Source organism: Garra rufa, unplaced genomic scaffold (genome assembly GCF_049309525.1).
Source record: "Garra rufa unplaced genomic scaffold, GarRuf1.0 hap1_unplaced_002, whole genome shotgun sequence".
Taxonomy (NCBI): domain Eukaryota; kingdom Metazoa; phylum Chordata; class Actinopteri; order Cypriniformes; family Cyprinidae; genus Garra; species Garra rufa.
Genome location: NW_027394277.1, coordinates 6,359,126 through 6,376,683, shown reverse-complemented (window position 1 = coordinate 6,376,683; position 17,558 = coordinate 6,359,126). Strand labels below are relative to the sequence as shown.

Genomic DNA, 17,558 nt, shown 5'->3' with positions numbered 1-17,558 from the left:
AAGAGTTGCTGAAAGAAAGATTGAGGGAAGAATTAAACAAGGCTGAAGATGAAGAAGGATATAGTATGGAAAAATATATAGAGGCTAAGATAGCACTGGAGAAATTTGAGAGGGAGAAATGTAGAGGAGCAATTCTAAGAAGTAGGGCAAAATATGCATTAGAAGGTGAGAAATGTACAGGGTATTTCTTAGGGCTAGAGAAAAGGAGACAAAGTAAAACATATATAAACGAAATAAATACAAAGGAAGGCAAAACAACAAAAGACTACGTAGAGATTTTGGAGAGAGTGCAAGAATTCTATGAAGATTTATACAAGAGGGGAGGAGCAGATGAGAAAATCATAGAGGAAGTATTAGAAAGTGTAGGGAATATTCTAAGTGAGGAAGATAGGGAATGGTGTGATAAGGATATAGAGGAAGAGGAGGTGAAAGAGGCAATAGGGGGGTTGAAAAATGGAAAAAGTCCGGGGAGTGATGGGATCGGTATTGAATGGTATAAAACATATAAGGAAGGGGTAGCACCAATTCTAGTTGAAGTTTTTAAGGGGATAGAAAGAACAGGAGTAGTGCAAGATAGAATGGTGGAGGGAGTGATAGCTTTAGTGTATAAGAAGGGAAATAGATTAGATATGGAGAACTATAGACCAATCAGTCTATTAAATGTGGATTATAAAATACTGACTAAAGTTTTAGCGAATAGAGTGAAAAGAGTGATAGGAAGTATAGTTCAACCAACACAGAGTTACAGTATACCAGGCAGGGATATAGCGGACACGATAGGGACCGTTAGGGATGTTATGGAGCATATGAAACAAGATGAGAAGGGAGGGATAGTATTAGGGATTGATTGGAATAAAGCTTTTGATAGAGTGGAACACAAATATTTATTTAGGGTATTAGAGAAGTTTGGATTTGGGGTGAAAGTGATAGGATGGATAAGAAGACTATATGAAAAAGCAAAAAGTTGCATAAAAATAAATGGAGTGCTAACAGACAAGTTCGATGTAGGAAGATCAGTAAGACAGGGATGTCCCCTGTCTGCATTATTGTATGCCATTTCAGTAGAGCCTCTAGCTACTTTAATTAAGAGAGATAAAAGAGTAGTGGGCATTGAGTTGCCATATGGAGGGATGTGTACTATAAACCAATATGCAGATGATACTACAATCACAGTGAGAGAAGGAAACAGTGTAAAAAGAGTTTTAGAGATAGTGAAGAGGTATGGGAAGGCATCAGGGGCAAAAATAAATATGGAGAAATCAGAACTAATGTATATAGGGGAGGTAGAGAGAGTAGAGGTAGGGTTAAGAGTGGAGGAAAGATATGTGAAAGTATTAGGGGTATATTTAGGGGTGCAAAGCAAAGAGGCAAGAGATGTGACTTGGACCGGGGTGATTAACAAAATAAGAACAGTATGTGCAGCATGGAAAGGGAGAAAATTGAAATTAAATGGGAAAGTAATAGTGGTAAATAGCCTGTTATTGTCAGTATGTGTGTATGTGATGAGTGTAATGGAAATGCCAGGGTGGGTGTTGAATGAATTGAATAAAATTGTAGGTGATTTTATATGGGGCGGCAAAGGGGTGAAAATTGCACAGAAAACATTGGTGGGTAAGAGATGGGAAGGGGGTTTAAACTTGATGGACTTAGAAACAAAAAGAGCCGCAATGAGAATAAAAACGGTAATAAAATATATGGGAGGGAGATGGGATTATGGATGGAAGGAGTTCTTAAGAAAGTATGTTGATGACGTGGGAGGAATAGGAGATAATGGTTGGTACATGGGCTTCAAGCAATCAATGACGGGAGGAATACCAGAAATATATCGGGAGGTTTTAGAGGCATGGAGGCATTTCCTACCCAAATTAGAGTATGAGTGTGAAGATATAAATGTGATTAAAAATCTGCCACTATTTCTGAATGAAAAAATTAAGTATAAAAATAAAACATTGTATGAACATAAATTTATAGAAGGGGGCATAAAACAAGTAAAGGATATAATGTACGAAGTTATTCCAGGATTTCTTAGAGATAACTGCATTTATGATTCTGTGTGTGATTTAGATGGAATGGAGAATAGAGAGAAAGTGAATACAATATATGACAAAATTAAAACAAGTATACCCTTGCAATGGACTAAGGTGATTAAAAGTGAATGTGTCTCTAAAGAAGAGCAATGTATGCCAGAGATGTATGTGCATGATAATGGTGAAAAGTACAAAATTAAGAATATGAGTGTAAAGAATGTATACAGGAGATTAATCAGTGATGTTATAAAAGAACCAGCGGCAGAAAAAGTGTGGAAGAAAGTGTTTGAGGATCTGGATGTGAAAAAAATCTGGTCAAACCTAAATATAAAATACAACAGTATTGATTGTGAGAACAATGACTTTCTGATAAGACATAATAGAATTTACACGAATGTGGTGTTAAATAAAATAAACAATGATGTCAATGTGATGTGTGATGTGTGTGATAATGGCCATGAGAGTTTTTTACATTATTTTCTGAGATGTGAAGCTTTGGTTGGTTTCTTTGATTTTCTTAAAAGTATATTAATAGAAAACTGGGGTGTGCAAGTGAAGTCAGAGGAGGAATGGGGGAAAATATTTTTGTTTGGAATTGTTGGGAAAAGGAAAAAAAGGGATATCTGTCTAATTAATTTTCTTTTAAGTCATGCTAGACTAGCAGTGGTTCTAAGAAGGAACTATGCACATTTTGAGGGTAGGACGATGAAAGTTAAAGATATATTTAAGTTAATAACACAAAGAGATGTGGAGTTGATTTGTAAGTTTGGAGAGAAAAAGGCAAAAGAATTTTTTATAGACACAAATAAGTTCATATATCAAGATGTGGGTGGGAAAATCTGCTTTAATTGGTAGGAAGCAATCATTTGATTTGAGAAGGGTAGTAGACATATCTCTTGTATATTTCATTTATGTATCTGTATTTTCCTTTTTTTGTGCAAAATAATGGATGTCAATTGAAAGATGACTCATATGAATGTAACAAATTGTGTTGAGTGAGTGTGAATGTGATGGAAAACTGTAATTGAAAATTTGTGAATTGAAAATAAAAAAAAGATAAAAAAAAAAGAGAGCGCCCGATCTCGTCTGATCTCGGAAGCTAAGCAGCGTCGGGCCTGGTTAGTACTTGGATGGGAGACCGCCTGGGAATACCAGGTGCTGTAAGCTTTTGCCTTTTCTTCACTATTTATATAATATGCTGGCTTTTACGGAGGCTGATCTTTAAATAGCCCACTTTTTGGAGCAGCCCTCGCTTATGGCCATACCGCGCTGAGAGCGCCCGATCTCATCTGATCTCGGAAGCTAAGCAGCGTCGGGCCTGGTTAGTACTTGGATGGGAGACCGCCTGGGAATACCAGGTGCTGTAAGCTTTTGCCTTTTCTTCACTATTTATATAATATGCTGGCTTTTAGAAAGACGTGTTTTACCGCTCTATTTATTACAATCATTTACATGTATTATAGAGTTTTAAGTGTTTTACATGTTTTTTAGGCCATTTTATTACTCTTAACATTTTAAGTGTATGTGTCTTTAATAAATGGATGGTTGGCCTGTCATGTGACTAGACACATGACAGGAAGCAGGAAGTACAACTGTATAAGAGAGCAGCATGACAAACAAAGGACAGTCACCAAACTGTTGGATTGAGGAGTTGCTAATTTTAGAGCTCACCTTTCCATTCACCACCTGCAAACTTTGGATTACACTTTCTGTGGATTGTATATACACTGGTGGACACTCACATTGGACTTATCAACACACTGGGGTTCTTGGACTGTTTTTAGGGTATGGACAAATGAACTGTATTCTTTTAACAGAGTTTACCTGTTTTTAGGGTATGGACAAATGAACTGTATTCTTTTAACAGAGTTTACCTAGTTTTATCGTGTTGTTTTAAAGTCTTTTATGTGAACCTTGTAAATACACCAAATCTATTTAAACCAATTTTCTTTTATGTCTCATTCTTTTAACCACTAGTCATCTCTCACAGTTAAATCGGACCCCATTTTAGTCTTGTAACTCGGCTGATAAGGCCGATTGTTACACTTTTATGGGAGACCGCCTGGGAATACCAGGTGCTGTAAGCTTTTGCCTTTTCTTCACTATTTATATAATATGCTGGCTTTTACGGAGGCTGATCTTTAAATAGCCCACTTTTTGGAGCAGCCCTCGCTTACGGCCATACCGCGCTGAGAGCGCCCGATCTCGTCTGATCTCGGAAGCTAAGCAGCGTCGGGCCTGCTTAGTACTTGGGTGGGAGACCGCCTGGGAATACCAGGTGCTGTAAGCTTTTGCCTTTTCTTCACTATTTATTTAATATGCTGGCTTTTAGAAAGACGTGTTTTACCGCTCTATTTATTACAATCATTTAAATGTATTATAGAGTTTTAAGTGTTTTACATGTTTTTTAGGCCCTTTTATTACTCTTAACATTTTAAGTGAGTGTGTGTCTTTAAAAAATGGATGGTTGGCCTGCCATGTGACTAGACACATGACAGGAAGCAGGAAGTACAACTGTATAAGAGAGCAGCATGACATACAAAGGACAGTCACCAAACTGTTGGATTGAGGAGTTGCTAATTTTAGAGCTCACCTTTCCATTCACCACCTGCAAACTTTGGATTACACTTTCTGTGGATTGTATATACACCGGTGGACACTCACATTGGACTTATCAACAAACTGGGATTCTTGGACTGTTTTTAGGGTATGGACAAATGAACTGTATTCTTTTAACAGCGTTTACCTCGTTTTATCGTGTTGTTTTAAAGTCTTTTATGTGAACCTTGTAAATAAACCAAATCTATTTAAACCAATCTTCTTTTATGTCTCATTCTTTTAACCACTAGTCATCTCTCACAGTTAAATCTGACCCCATTTTAGTCTTGTAACTCGGCCGATAAGGCCGATTGTTACACTTGGATGGGAGACCGCCTGGGAATACCAGGTGCTGTAAGCTTTTGCCTTTTCTTCACTATTTATATAATATGCTGGCTTTTAGAAAGACGTGTTTTACCGCTCTATTTATTACAATCATTTAAATGTATTATAGAGTTTTAAGTGTTTTACATGTTTTTTAGGCCATTTTATTACTCTTAACATTTTAAGTGAGTGTGTGTCTTTAAAAAATGGATGGTTGGCCTGCCATGTGACTAGACACATGACAGGAAGCAGGAAGTACAACTGTATAAGAGAGCAGCATGACAAACAAAGGACAGTCACCAAACTGTTGGATTGAGGAGTTGCTAATTTTAGAGCTCACCTTTCCATTCACCACCTGCAAACTTTGGATTACACTTTCTGTGGATTGTATATACACCGGTGGACACTCACATTGGACTTATCAACACACTGGGATTCTTGGACTGTTTTTAGGGTATGGACAAATGAACTGTATTCTTTTAACAGCGTTTACCTCATTTTAACGTGTTGTTTTAAAGTCTTTTATGTGAACCTTGTAAATAAACCAAATCTATTTAAACCAATCTTCTTTTATGTCTCATTCTTTTAACCACTAGTCATCTCTCACAGTTAAATCTGACCCCATTTTAGTCTTGTAACTCGGCCGATAAGGCCGATTGTTACACTTGGATGGGAGACCGCCTGGGAATACCAGGTGCTGTAAGCTTTTGCCTTTTCATCACTATTTATATAATATGCTGGCTTTTACGGAGGCTGATCTTTAAATAGCCCACTTTTTGGAGCAGCCCTCGCTTACGGCCATACTCACATTGGACTTATCAACACACTGGGATTCTTGGACTGTTTTTAGGGTATGGACAAATGAACTGTATTCTTTTAACAGCGTTTACCTCATTTTATCGTGTTGTTTTAAAGTCTTTTATGTGAACCTTGTAAATAAACCAAATCTATTTAAACCAATCTTCTTTTATGTCTCATTCTTTTAACCACTAGTCATCTCTCACAGTTAAATCTGACCCCATTTTAGTCTTGTAACTCGGCCGATAAGGCCGATTGTTACACTTGGATGGGAGACCGCCTGGGAATACCAGGTGCTGTAAGCTTTTGCCTTTTCTTCACTATTTATATAATATGCTGGCTTTTAGAAAGACGTGTTTTACCGCTCTATTTATTACAATCATTTAAATGTATTATAGAGTTTTAAGTGTTTTACATGTTTTTTAGGCCATTTTATTACTCTTAACATTTTAAGTGTATGTGTCTTTAATAAATGGATGGTTGGCCTGTCATGTGACTAGACACATGACAGGAAGCAGGAAGTACAACTGTATAAGAGAGCAGCATGACAAACAAAGGACAGTCACCAAACTGTTGGATTGAGGAGTTGCTAATTTTAGAGCTCACCTTTCCATTCACCACCTACAAACTTTGGATTACACTTTCTGTGGATTGTATATACACCGGTGGACACTCACATTGGACTTATCAACACACTGGGATTCTTGGACTGTTTTTAGGGTATGGACAAATGAACTGTATTCTTTTAACAGCGTTTACCTCGTTTTATCGTGTTGTTTTAAAGTCTTTTATGTGAACCTTGTAAATAAACCAAATCTATTTAAACCAATCTTCTTTTATGTCTCATTCTTTTAACCACTAGTCATCTCTCACAGTTAAATCTGACCCCATTTTAGTCTTGTAACTCGGCCGATAAGGCCGATTGTTACACTTGGATGGGAGACCGCCTGGGAATACCAGGTGCTGTAAGCTTTTGCCTTTTCTTCACTATTTATATAATATGCTGGCTTTTACGGAGGCTGATCTTTAAATGGCCCACTTTTTGGAGCAGCCCTCGCTTACGGCCATACCGCGCTGAGAGCGCCCGATCTCGTCTGATCTCGGAAGCTAAACAGCGTCGGGCCTGTTTAGTACTTGGATGGGAGACCGCCTGGGAATACCAGGTGCTGTAAGCTTTTGCCTTTTCTTCACTATTTATATAATATGCTGGCTTTTACGGAGGCTGATCTTTAAATAGCCCACTTTTTGGAGCAGCCCTGGCTTACGGCCATACCGCGCTGAGAGCGCCCGATCTCGTCTGATCTCGGAAGCTAAGCAGCGTCGGGCCTGCTTAGTACTTGGATGGGAGACCGCCTGGGAATACCAGGTGCTGTAAGCTTTTGCCTTTTCTTCACTATTTATTTAAAATGCTGGCTTTTAGAAAGACGTGTTTTACCGCTCTATTTATTACAATCATTTAAATGTATTATAGAGTTTTAAGTGTTTTACATGTTTTTTAGGCCATTTTATTACTCTTAACATTTTAAGTGAGTGTGTGTCTTTAAAAAATGGATGGTTGGCCTGCCATGTGACTAGACACATGATAGGAAGCAGGAAGTACAACTGTATAAGAGAGCAGCATGACAAACAAAGGACAGTCACCAAACTGTTGGATTGAGGAGTTGCTAATTTTAGAGCTCACCTTTCCATTCACCACCTGCAAACTTTGGATTACACTTTCTGTGGATTGTATATACACCGGTGGACACTCACATTGGACTTATCAACACACTGGGATTCTTGGACTGTTTTTAGGGTATGGACAAATGAACTGTATTCTTTTAACAGCGTTTACCTCGTTTTATCGTGTTGTTTTAAAGTCTTTTATGTGAACCTTGTAAATAAACCAAATCTATTTAAACCAATCTTCTTTTATGTCTCATTCTTTTAACCACTAGTCATCTCTCACAGTTAAATCTGACCCCATTTTAGTCTTGTAACTCGGCTGATAAGGCCGATTGTTACACTTGGATGGGAGACCGCCTGGGAATACCAGGTGCTGTAAGCTTTTGCCTTTTCTTCACTATTTATATAATATGCTGGCTTTTACGGAGGCTGATCTTTAAATAGCCCACTTTTTGGAGCAGCCCTCGCTTACGGCCATACCGCGCTGAGAGCGCCCGATCTCGTCTGATCTCGGAAGCTAAGCAGCGTCGGGCCTGCTTAGTACTTGGATGGGAGACCGCCTGGGAATACCAGGTGCTGTAAGCTTTTGCCTTTTCTTCACTATTTATATAATATGCTGGCTTTTAGAAAGACGTGTTTTACCGCTCTATTTATTACAATCATTTAAATGTATTATAGAGTTTTAAGTGTTTTACATGTTTTTTAGGCCATTTTATTACTCTTAACATTTTAAGTGAGTGTGTGTCTTTAAAAAATGGATGGTTGGCCTGCCATGTGACTAGACACATGACAGAAAGCAGGAAGTACAACTGTATAAGAGAGCAGCATGACAAACAAAGGACAGTCACCAAACTGTTGGATTGAGGAGTTGCTAATTTTAGAGCTCACCTTTCCATTCACCACCTGCAAACTTTGGATTACACTTTCTGTGGATTGTATATACACCGGTGGACACTCACATTGGACTTATCAACACACTGGGATTCTTGGACTGTTTTTAGGGTATGGACAAATGAACTGTATTCTTTTAACAGCGTTTACCTAGTTTTATCGTGTTGTTTTAAAGTCTTTTATGTGAACCTTGTAAATACACCAAATCTATTTAAACCAATCTTCTTTTATGTCTCATTCTTTTAACCACTAGTCATCTCTCACAGTTAAATCTGACCCCATTTTAGTCTTGTAACTCGGCTGATAAGGCCGATTGTTACACTTTTATGGGAGACCGCCTGGGAATACCAGGTGCTGTAAGCTTTTGCCTTTTCTTCACTATTTATATAATATGCTGGCTTTTACGGAGGCTGATCTTTAAATAGCCCACTTTTTGAAGCAGCCCTAGCTTATGGCAATACCGCGCTGAGAGCGCCCGATCTCGTCTGATCTCGGAAGCTAAGCAGCGTCGGGCCTGGTTAGTACTTGGATGGGAGACCGCCTGGGAATACCAGGTGCTGTAAGCTTTTGCCTTTTCTTCACTATTTATATAATATGCTGGCTTTTACGGAGGCTGATCTTTAAATAGCCCACTTTTTGGAGCAGCCCTCGCTTATGGCCATACCGCGCTGAGAGCGCCCGATCTCATCTGATCTCGGAAGCTAAGCAGCGTCGGGCCTGGTTAGTACTTGGATGGGAGACCGCCTGGGAATACCAGGTGCAGTAAGCTTTTGCCTTTTCTTCACTATTTATATAATATGCTGGCTTTTAGAAAGACGTGTTTTACCGCTCTATTTATTACAATCATTTAAATGTATTATAGAGTTTTAAGTGTTTTACATGTTTTTTAGGCCATTTTATTACTCTTAACATTTTAAGTGAGTGTGTGTCTTTAAAAAATGGATGGTTGGCCTGCCATGTGACTAGACACATGACAGGAAGCAGGAAGTACAACTGTATAAGAGAGCAGCATGACAAACAAAGGACAGTCACCAAACTGTTGGATTGAGGAGTTGCTAATTTTAGAGCTCACCTTTCCATTCACCACCTGCAAACTTTGGATTACACTTTCTGTGGATTGTATATACACCGGTGGACACTCACATTGGACTTATCAACACACTGGGATTCTTGGACTGTTTTTAGGGTATGGACAAATGAACTGTATTCTTTTAACAGCGTTTACCTCATTTTAACGTGTTGTTTTAAAGTCTTTTATGTGAACCTTGTAAATAAACCAAATCTATTTAAACCAATCTTCTTTTATGTCTCATTCTTTTAACCACTAGTCATCTCTCACAGTTAAATCTGACCCCATTTTAGTCTTGTAACTCGGCCGATAAGGCCGATTGTTACACTTGGATGGGAGACCGCCTGGGAATACCAGGTGCTGTAAGCTTTTGCCTTTTCTTCACTATTTATATAATATGCTGGCTTTTAGAAAGACGTGTTTTACCGCTCTATTTATTACAATCATTTAAATGTATTATAGAGTTTTAAGTGTTTTACATGTTTTTTAGGCCATTTTATTACTCTTAACATTTTAAGTGAGTGTGTGTCTTTAAAAAATGGATGGTTGGCCTGCCATGTGACTAGACACATGACAGGAAGCAGGAAGTACAACTGTATAAGAGAGCAGCATGACAAACAAAGGACAGTCACCAAACTGTTGGATTGAGGAGTTGCTAATTTTAGAGCTCACCTTTCCATTCACCACCTGCAAACTTTGGATTACACTTTCTGTGGATTGTATATACACCGGTGGACACTCACATTGGACTTATCAACACACTGGGATTCTTGGACTGTTTTTAGGGTATGGACAAATGAACTGTATTCTTTTAACAGCGTTTACCTCATTTTAACGTGTTGTTTTAAAGTCTTTTATGTGAACCTTGTAAATAAACCAAATCTATTTAAACCAATCTTCTTTTATGTCTCATTCTTTTAACCACTAGTCATCTCTCACAGTTAAATCTGACCCCATTTTAGTCTTGTAACTCGGCCGATAAGGCCGATTGTTACACTTGGATGGGAGACCGCCTGGGAATACCAGGTGCTGTAAGCTTTTGCCTTTTCATCACTATTTATATAATATGCTGGCTTTTACGGAGGCTGATCTTTAAATAGCCCACTTTTTGGAGCAGCCCTCGCTTACGGCCATACTCACATTGGACTTATCAACACACTGGGATTCTTGGACTGTTTTTAGGGTATGGACAAATGAACTGTATTCTTTTAACAGCGTTTACCTCATTTTATCGTGTTGTTTTAAAGTCTTTTATGTGAACCTTGTAAATAAACCAAATCTATTTAAACCAATCTTCTTTTATGTCTCATTCTTTTAACCACTAGTCATCTCTCACAGTTAAATCTGACCCCATTTTAGTCTTGTAACTCGGCCGATAAGGCCGATTGTTACACTTGGATGGGAGACCGCCTGGGAATACCAGGTGCTGTAAGCTTTTGCCTTTTCTTCACTATTTATATAATATGCTGGCTTTTAGAAAGACGTGTTTTACCGCTCTATTTATTACAATCATTTAAATGTATTATAGAGTTTTAAGTGTTTTACATGTTTTTTAGGCCATTTTATTACTCTTAACATTTTAAGTGTATGTGTCTTTAATAAATGGATGGTTGGCCTGTCATGTGACTAGACACATGACAGGAAGCAGGAAGTACAACTGTATAAGAGAGCAGCATGACAAACAAAGGACAGTCACCAAACTGTTGGATTGAGGAGTTGCTAATTTTAGAGCTCACCTTTCCATTCACCACCTACAAACTTTGGATTACACTTTCTGTGGATTGTATATACACCGGTGGACACTCACATTGGACTTATCAACACACTGGGATTCTTGGACTGTTTTTAGGGTATGGACAAATGAACTGTATTCTTTTAACAGCGTTTACCTCGTTTTATCGTGTTGTTTTAAAGTCTTTTATGTGAACCTTGTAAATAAACCAAATCTATTTAAACCAATCTTCTTTTATGTCTCATTCTTTTAACCACTAGTCATCTCTCACAGTTAAATCTGACCCCATTTTAGTCTTGTAACTCGGCCGATAAGGCCGATTGTTACACTTGGATGGGAGACCGCCTGGGAATACCAGGTGCTGTAAGCTTTTGCCTTTTCTTCACTATTTATATAATATGCTGGCTTTTACGGAGGCTGATCTTTAAATGGCCCACTTTTTGGAGCAGCCCTCGCTTACGGCCATACCGCGCTGAGAGCGCCCGATCTCGTCTGATCTCGGAAGCTAAACAGCGTCGGGCCTGTTTAGTACTTGGATGGGAGACCGCCTGGGAATACCAGGTGCTGTAAGCTTTTGCCTTTTCTTCACTATTTATATAATATGCTGGCTTTTACGGAGGCTGATCTTTAAATAGCCCACTTTTTGGAGCAGCCCTGGCTTACGGCCATACCGCGCTGAGAGCGCCCGATCTCGTCTGATCTCGGAAGCTAAGCAGCGTCGGGCCTGCTTAGTACTTGGATGGGAGACCGCCTGGGAATACCAGGTGCTGTAAGCTTTTGCCTTTTCTTCACTATTTATTTAAAATGCTGGCTTTTAGAAAGACGTGTTTTACCGCTCTATTTATTACAATCATTTAAATGTATTATAGAGTTTTAAGTGTTTTACATGTTTTTTAGGCCATTTTATTACTCTTAACATTTTAAGTGAGTGTGTGTCTTTAAAAAATGGATGGTTGGCCTGCCATGTGACTAGACACATGATAGGAAGCAGGAAGTACAACTGTATAAGAGAGCAGCATGACAAACAAAGGACAGTCACCAAACTGTTGGATTGAGGAGTTGCTAATTTTAGAGCTCACCTTTCCATTCACCACCTGCAAACTTTGGATTACACTTTCTGTGGATTGTATATACACCGGTGGACACTCACATTGGACTTATCAACACACTGGGATTCTTGGACTGTTTTTAGGGTATGGACAAATGAACTGTATTCTTTTAACAGCGTTTACCTCGTTTTATCGTGTTGTTTTAAAGTCTTTTATGTGAACCTTGTAAATAAACCAAATCTATTTAAACCAATCTTCTTTTATGTCTCATTCTTTTAACCACTAGTCATCTCTCACAGTTAAATCTGACCCCATTTTAGTCTTGTAACTCGGCTGATAAGGCCGATTGTTACACTTTTATGGGAGACCGCCTGGGAATACCAGGTGCTGTAAGCTTTTGCCTTTTCTTCACTATTTATATAATATGCTGGCTTTTACGGAGGCTGATCTTTAAATAGCCCACTTTTTGAAGCAGCCCTAGCTTATGGCAATACCGCGCTGAGAGCGCCCGATCTCGTCTGATCTCGGAAGCTAAGCAGCGTCGGGCCTGGTTAGTACTTGGATGGGAGACCGCCTGGGAATACCAGGTGCTGTAAGCTTTTGCCTTTTCTTCACTATTTATATAATATGCTGGCTTTTAGAAAGACGTGTTTTACCGCTCTATTTATTACAATCATTTAAATGTATTATAGAGTTTTAAGTGTTTTACATGTTTTTTAGGCCATTTTATTACTCTTAACATTTTAAGTGAGTGTGTGTCTTTAAAAAATGGATGGTTGGCCTGCCATGTGACTAGACACATGACAGAAAGCAGGAAGTACAACTGTATAAGAGAGCAGCATGACAAACAAAGGACAGTCACCAAACTGTTGGATTGAGGAGTTGCTAATTTTAGAGCTCACCTTTCCATTCACCACCTGCAAACTTTGGATTACACTTTCTGTGGATTGTATATACACCGGTGGACACTCACATTGGACTTATCAACACACTGGGATTCTTGGACTGTTTTTAGGGTATGGACAAATGAACTGTATTCTTTTAACAGCGTTTACCTCGTTTTATCGTGTTGTTTTAAAGTCTTTTATGTGAACCTTGTAAATAAACCAAATCTATTTAAACCAATCTTCTTTTATGTCTCATTCTTTTAACCACTAGTCATCTCTCACAGTTAAATCTGACCCCATTTTAGTCTTGTAACTCGGCCGATAAGGCCGATTGTTACACTTGGATGGGAGACCGCCTGGGAATACCAGGTGCTGTAAGCTTTTGCCTTTTCTTCACTATTTATATAATATGCTGGCTTTTACGGAGGCTGATCTTTAAATGGCCCACTTTTTGGAGCAACCCTCGCTTACGGCCATACCGCGCTGAGAGCGCCCGATCTCGTCTGATCTCGGAAGCTAAGCAGCGTCTGGCCTGTTTAGTACTTGGATGGGAGACCGCCTGGGAATACCAGGTGCTGTAAGCTTTTGCCTTTTCTTCACTATTTATATAATATGCTGGCTTTTAGAAAGACGTGTTTTACCGCTCTATTTATTACAATCATTTAAATGTATTATAGAGTTTTAAGTGTTTTACATGTTTTTTAGGCCATTTTATTACTCTTAACATTTTAAGTGAGTGTGTGTCTTTAAAAAATGGATGGTTGGCCTGCCATGTGACTAGACACATGACAGGAAGCAGGAAGTACAACTGTATAAGAGAGCAGCATGACAAACAAAGGACAGTCACCAAACTGTTGGATTGAGGAGTTGCTAATTTTAGAGCTCACCTTTCCATTCACCACCTGCAAACTTTGGATTACACTTTCTGTGGATTGTATATACACCGGTGGAAACTCACATTGGACTTATCAACACACTGGGATTCTTGGACTGTTTTTAGGGTATGGACAAATAAACTGTATTCTTTTAACAGCGTTTACCTCATTTTATCGTGTTGTTTTAAAGTCTTTTATGTGAACCTTGTAAATAAACCAAATCTATTTAAACCAATCTTCTTTTATGTCTCATTCTTTTAACCACTAGTCATCTCTCACAGTTAAATCTGACCCCATTTTAGTCTTGTAACTCGGCCGATAAGGCCGATTGTTACACTTGGATGGGAGACCGCCTGGGAATACCAGGTGCTGTAAGCTTTTGCCTTTTCTTCACTATTTATATAATATGCTGGCTTTTACGGAGGCTGATCTTTAAATGGCCCACTTTTTGGAGCAACCCTCGCTTACGGCCATACCGCGCTGAGAGCGCCCGATCTCGTCTGATCTCGGAAGCTAAGCAGCGTCTGGCCTGTTTAGTACTTGGATGGGAGACCGCCTGGGAATACCAGGTACTGTAAGCTTTTGCCTTTTCTTCACTATTTATATAATATGCTGGCTTTTACGGAGGCTGATCTTTAAATAGCCCACTTTTTGGAGCAGCCCTGGCTTACGGCCATACCGCGCTGAGAGCGCCCGATCTCGTCTGATCTCGGAAGCTAAGCAGCGTCGGGCCTGCTTAGTACTTGGATGGGAGACCTCCTGGGAATACCAGGTGCTGTAAGCTTTTGCCTTTTCTTCACTACTTATTTAAAATGCTGGCTTTTAGAAAGACGTGTTTTACCGCTCTATTTATTACAATCATTTAAATGTATTATAGAGTTTTAAGTGTTTTACATGTTTTTTAGGCCCTTTTATTACTCTTAACATTTTAAGTGAGTGTGTGTCTTTAAAAAATGGATGGTTGGCCTGCCATGTGACTAGACACATGACAGGAAGCAGGAAGTACAACTGTATAAGAGAGCAGCATGACAAACAAAGGACAGTCACCAAACTGTTGGATTGAGGAGTTGCTAATTTTAGAGCTCACCTTTCCATTCACCACCTGCAAACTTTGGATTACACTTTCTGTGGATTGTATATACACCGGTGGACACTCACATTGGACTTATCAACACACTGGGATTCTTGGACTGTTTTTAGGGTATGGACAAATGAACTGTATTCTTTTAACAGCGTTTACCTCGTTTTATCGTGTTGTTTTAAAGTCTTTTATGTGAACCTTGTAAATAAACCAAATCTATTTAAACCAATCTTCTTTTATGTCTCATTCTTTTAACCACTAGTCATCTCTCACAGTTAAATCTGACCCCATTTTAGTCTTGTAACTCGGCTGATAAGGCCGATTGTTACACTTGGATGGGAGACCGCCTGGGAATACCAGGTGCTGTAAGCTTTTGCCTTTTCTTCACTATTTATATAATATGCTGGCTTTTACGGAGGCTGATCTTTAAATAGCCCACTTTTTGGAGCAGCCCTCGCTTACGGCCATACCGCGCTGAGAGCGCCCGATCTCGTCTGATCTCGGAAGCTAAGCAGCGTCGGGCCTGCTTAGTACTTGGATGGGAGACCGCCTGGGAATACCAGGTGCTGTAAGCTTTTGCCTTTTCTTCACTATTTATATAATATGCTGGCTTTTAGAAAGACGTGTTTTACCGCTCTATTTATTACAATCATTTAAATGTATTATAGAGTTTTAAGTGTTTTACATGTTTTTAGGCCATTTTATTACTCTTAACATTTTAAGTGAGTGTGTGTCTTTAAAAAATGGATGGTTGGCCTGCCATGTGACTAGACACATGACAGGAAGCAGGAAGTACAACTGTATAAGAGAGCAGCATGACAAACAAAGGACAGTCACCAAACTGTTGGATTGAGGAGTTGCTAATTTTAGAGCTCACCTTTCCATTCACCACCTGCAAACTTTGGATTACACTTTCTGTGGATTGTATATACACCGGTGGACACTCACATTGGACTTATCAACACACTGGGATTCTTGGACTGTTTTTAGGGTATGGACAAATGAACTGTATTCTTTTAACAGCGTTTACCTCATTTTATCGTGTTGTTTTAAAGTCTTTTAAGTGAACCTTGTAAATAAACCAAATCTATTTAAACCAATCTTCTTTTATGTCTCATTCTTTTAACCACTAGTCATCTCTCACAGTTAAATCTGACCCCATTTTAGTCTTGTAACTCGGCCGATAAGGCCGATTGTTACACTTGGATGGGAGACCGCCTGGGAATACCAGGTGCTGTAAGCTTTTGCCTTTTCTTCACTATTTATATAATATGCTGGCTTTTACGGAGGCTGATCTTTAAATAGCCCACTTTTTGGAGCAACCCTCGCTTACGGCCATACCGCGCTGAGAGCGCCCGATCTCGTCTGATCTCGGAAGCTAAGCAGCGTCGGGCCTGCTTAGTACTTGGATGGGAGACCGCCTGGGAATACCAGGTGCTGTAAGCTTTTGCCTTTTCTTCACTATTTATATAATATGCTGGCTTTTAGAAAGACGTGTTTTACCGCTCTATTTATTACAATCATTTAAATGTATTATAGAGTTTTAAGTGTTTTACATGTTTTTTAGGCCATTTTATTACTCTTAACATTTTAAGTGAGTGTGTGTCTTTAAAAAATGGATGGTTGGCCTGCCATGTGACTAGACACATGACAGAAAGCAGGAAGTACAACTGTATAAGAGAGCAGCATGACAAACAAAGGACAGTCACCAAACTGTTGGATTGAGGAGTTGCTAATTTTAGAGCTCACCTTTCCATTCACCACCTACAAACTTTGGATTACACTTTCTGTGGATTGTATATACACCGGTGGACACTCACATTGGACTTATCAACACACTGGGATTCTTGGACTGTTTTTAGGGTATGGACAAATGAACTGTATTCTTTTAACAGCGTTTACCTCGTTTTATCGTGTTGTTTTAAAGTCTTTTATGTGAACCTTGTAAATAAACCAAATCTATTTAAACCAATCTTCTTTTATGTCTCATTCTTTTAACCACTAGTCATCTCTCACAGTTAAATCTGACCCCATTTTAGTCTTGTAACTCGGCCGATAAGGCCGATTGTTACACTTGGATGGGAGACCGCCTGGGAATACCAGGTGCTGTAAGCTTTTGCCTTTTCTTCACTATTTATATAATATGCTGGCTTTTACGGAGGCTGATCTTTAAATGGCCCACTTTTTGGAGCAGCCCTCGTTTACGGCCATACCGCGCTGAGAGCGCCCGATCTCGTCTGATCTCGGAAGCTAAACAGCGTCGGGCCTGTTTAGTACTTGGATGGGAGACCGCCTGGGAATACCAGGTGCTGTAAGCTTTTGCCTTTTCTTCACTATTTATATAATATGCTGGCTTTTACGGAGGCTGATCTTTAAATAGCCCACTTTTTGGAGCAGCCCTGGCTTACGGCCATACCGCGCTGAGAGCGCCCGATCTCGTCTGATCTCGGAAGCTAAGCAGCGTCGGGCCTGCTTAGTACTTGGATGGGAGACCGCCTGGGAATACCAGGTGCTGTAAGCTTTTGCCTTTTCTTCACTATTTATTTAAAATGCTGGCTTTTA

At 39.3% G+C, this 17,558-nt stretch overlaps 17 non-coding genes across 17 annotated transcripts; all 17 read left to right on the top strand.

The window, feature by feature from the left end:
- The first annotated feature begins 3,278 nt into the window (after window positions 1-3,278).
- On the top strand, window positions 3,279-3,397 carry LOC141308024 (5S ribosomal RNA). The gene has a single exon (XR_012346948.1). It is a non-coding gene; the product is annotated as a 5S ribosomal RNA (ribosomal RNA).
- Window positions 3,398-4,198: 801 nt separating this feature from the next.
- LOC141306601 (5S ribosomal RNA) lies at window positions 4,199-4,317 on the top strand. Its single transcript, XR_012345559.1, has one exon. It is a non-coding gene; the product is annotated as a 5S ribosomal RNA (ribosomal RNA).
- Window positions 4,318-6,803: 2,486 nt separating this feature from the next.
- LOC141306540 (5S ribosomal RNA) lies at window positions 6,804-6,922 on the top strand. The gene has a single exon (XR_012345499.1). It is a non-coding gene; the product is annotated as a 5S ribosomal RNA (ribosomal RNA).
- An 84-nt stretch (window positions 6,923-7,006) lies between these two features.
- On the top strand, window positions 7,007-7,125 carry LOC141305668 (5S ribosomal RNA). The gene has a single exon (XR_012344632.1). It is a non-coding gene; the product is annotated as a 5S ribosomal RNA (ribosomal RNA).
- Window positions 7,126-7,878: 753 nt separating this feature from the next.
- LOC141305667 (5S ribosomal RNA) lies at window positions 7,879-7,997 on the top strand. Its single transcript, XR_012344631.1, has one exon. It is a non-coding gene; the product is annotated as a 5S ribosomal RNA (ribosomal RNA).
- Window positions 7,998-8,750: 753 nt separating this feature from the next.
- Window positions 8,751-8,869, top strand: LOC141305633 (5S ribosomal RNA). Its single transcript, XR_012344598.1, has one exon. It is a non-coding gene; the product is annotated as a 5S ribosomal RNA (ribosomal RNA).
- An 84-nt stretch (window positions 8,870-8,953) lies between these two features.
- LOC141306586 (5S ribosomal RNA) lies at window positions 8,954-9,072 on the top strand. Its single transcript, XR_012345545.1, has one exon. It is a non-coding gene; the product is annotated as a 5S ribosomal RNA (ribosomal RNA).
- A 2,486-nt stretch (window positions 9,073-11,558) lies between these two features.
- On the top strand, window positions 11,559-11,677 carry LOC141306539 (5S ribosomal RNA). Its single transcript, XR_012345498.1, has one exon. It is a non-coding gene; the product is annotated as a 5S ribosomal RNA (ribosomal RNA).
- Window positions 11,678-11,761: 84 nt separating this feature from the next.
- LOC141305666 (5S ribosomal RNA) lies at window positions 11,762-11,880 on the top strand. Its single transcript, XR_012344630.1, has one exon. It is a non-coding gene; the product is annotated as a 5S ribosomal RNA (ribosomal RNA).
- A 753-nt stretch (window positions 11,881-12,633) lies between these two features.
- LOC141305632 (5S ribosomal RNA) lies at window positions 12,634-12,752 on the top strand. Its single transcript, XR_012344597.1, has one exon. It is a non-coding gene; the product is annotated as a 5S ribosomal RNA (ribosomal RNA).
- Window positions 12,753-13,505: 753 nt separating this feature from the next.
- LOC141307367 (5S ribosomal RNA) lies at window positions 13,506-13,624 on the top strand. Its single transcript, XR_012346320.1, has one exon. It is a non-coding gene; the product is annotated as a 5S ribosomal RNA (ribosomal RNA).
- A 753-nt stretch (window positions 13,625-14,377) lies between these two features.
- Window positions 14,378-14,496, top strand: LOC141307559 (5S ribosomal RNA). The gene has a single exon (XR_012346512.1). It is a non-coding gene; the product is annotated as a 5S ribosomal RNA (ribosomal RNA).
- An 84-nt stretch (window positions 14,497-14,580) lies between these two features.
- Window positions 14,581-14,699, top strand: LOC141305553 (5S ribosomal RNA). The gene has a single exon (XR_012344518.1). It is a non-coding gene; the product is annotated as a 5S ribosomal RNA (ribosomal RNA).
- A 753-nt stretch (window positions 14,700-15,452) lies between these two features.
- On the top strand, window positions 15,453-15,571 carry LOC141305665 (5S ribosomal RNA). The gene has a single exon (XR_012344629.1). It is a non-coding gene; the product is annotated as a 5S ribosomal RNA (ribosomal RNA).
- A 752-nt stretch (window positions 15,572-16,323) lies between these two features.
- LOC141305664 (5S ribosomal RNA) lies at window positions 16,324-16,442 on the top strand. The gene has a single exon (XR_012344628.1). It is a non-coding gene; the product is annotated as a 5S ribosomal RNA (ribosomal RNA).
- A 753-nt stretch (window positions 16,443-17,195) lies between these two features.
- Window positions 17,196-17,314, top strand: LOC141306754 (5S ribosomal RNA). The gene has a single exon (XR_012345711.1). It is a non-coding gene; the product is annotated as a 5S ribosomal RNA (ribosomal RNA).
- Window positions 17,315-17,398: 84 nt separating this feature from the next.
- LOC141305663 (5S ribosomal RNA) lies at window positions 17,399-17,517 on the top strand. Its single transcript, XR_012344626.1, has one exon. It is a non-coding gene; the product is annotated as a 5S ribosomal RNA (ribosomal RNA).
- The last annotated feature ends 41 nt before the right edge of the window (window positions 17,518-17,558 follow it).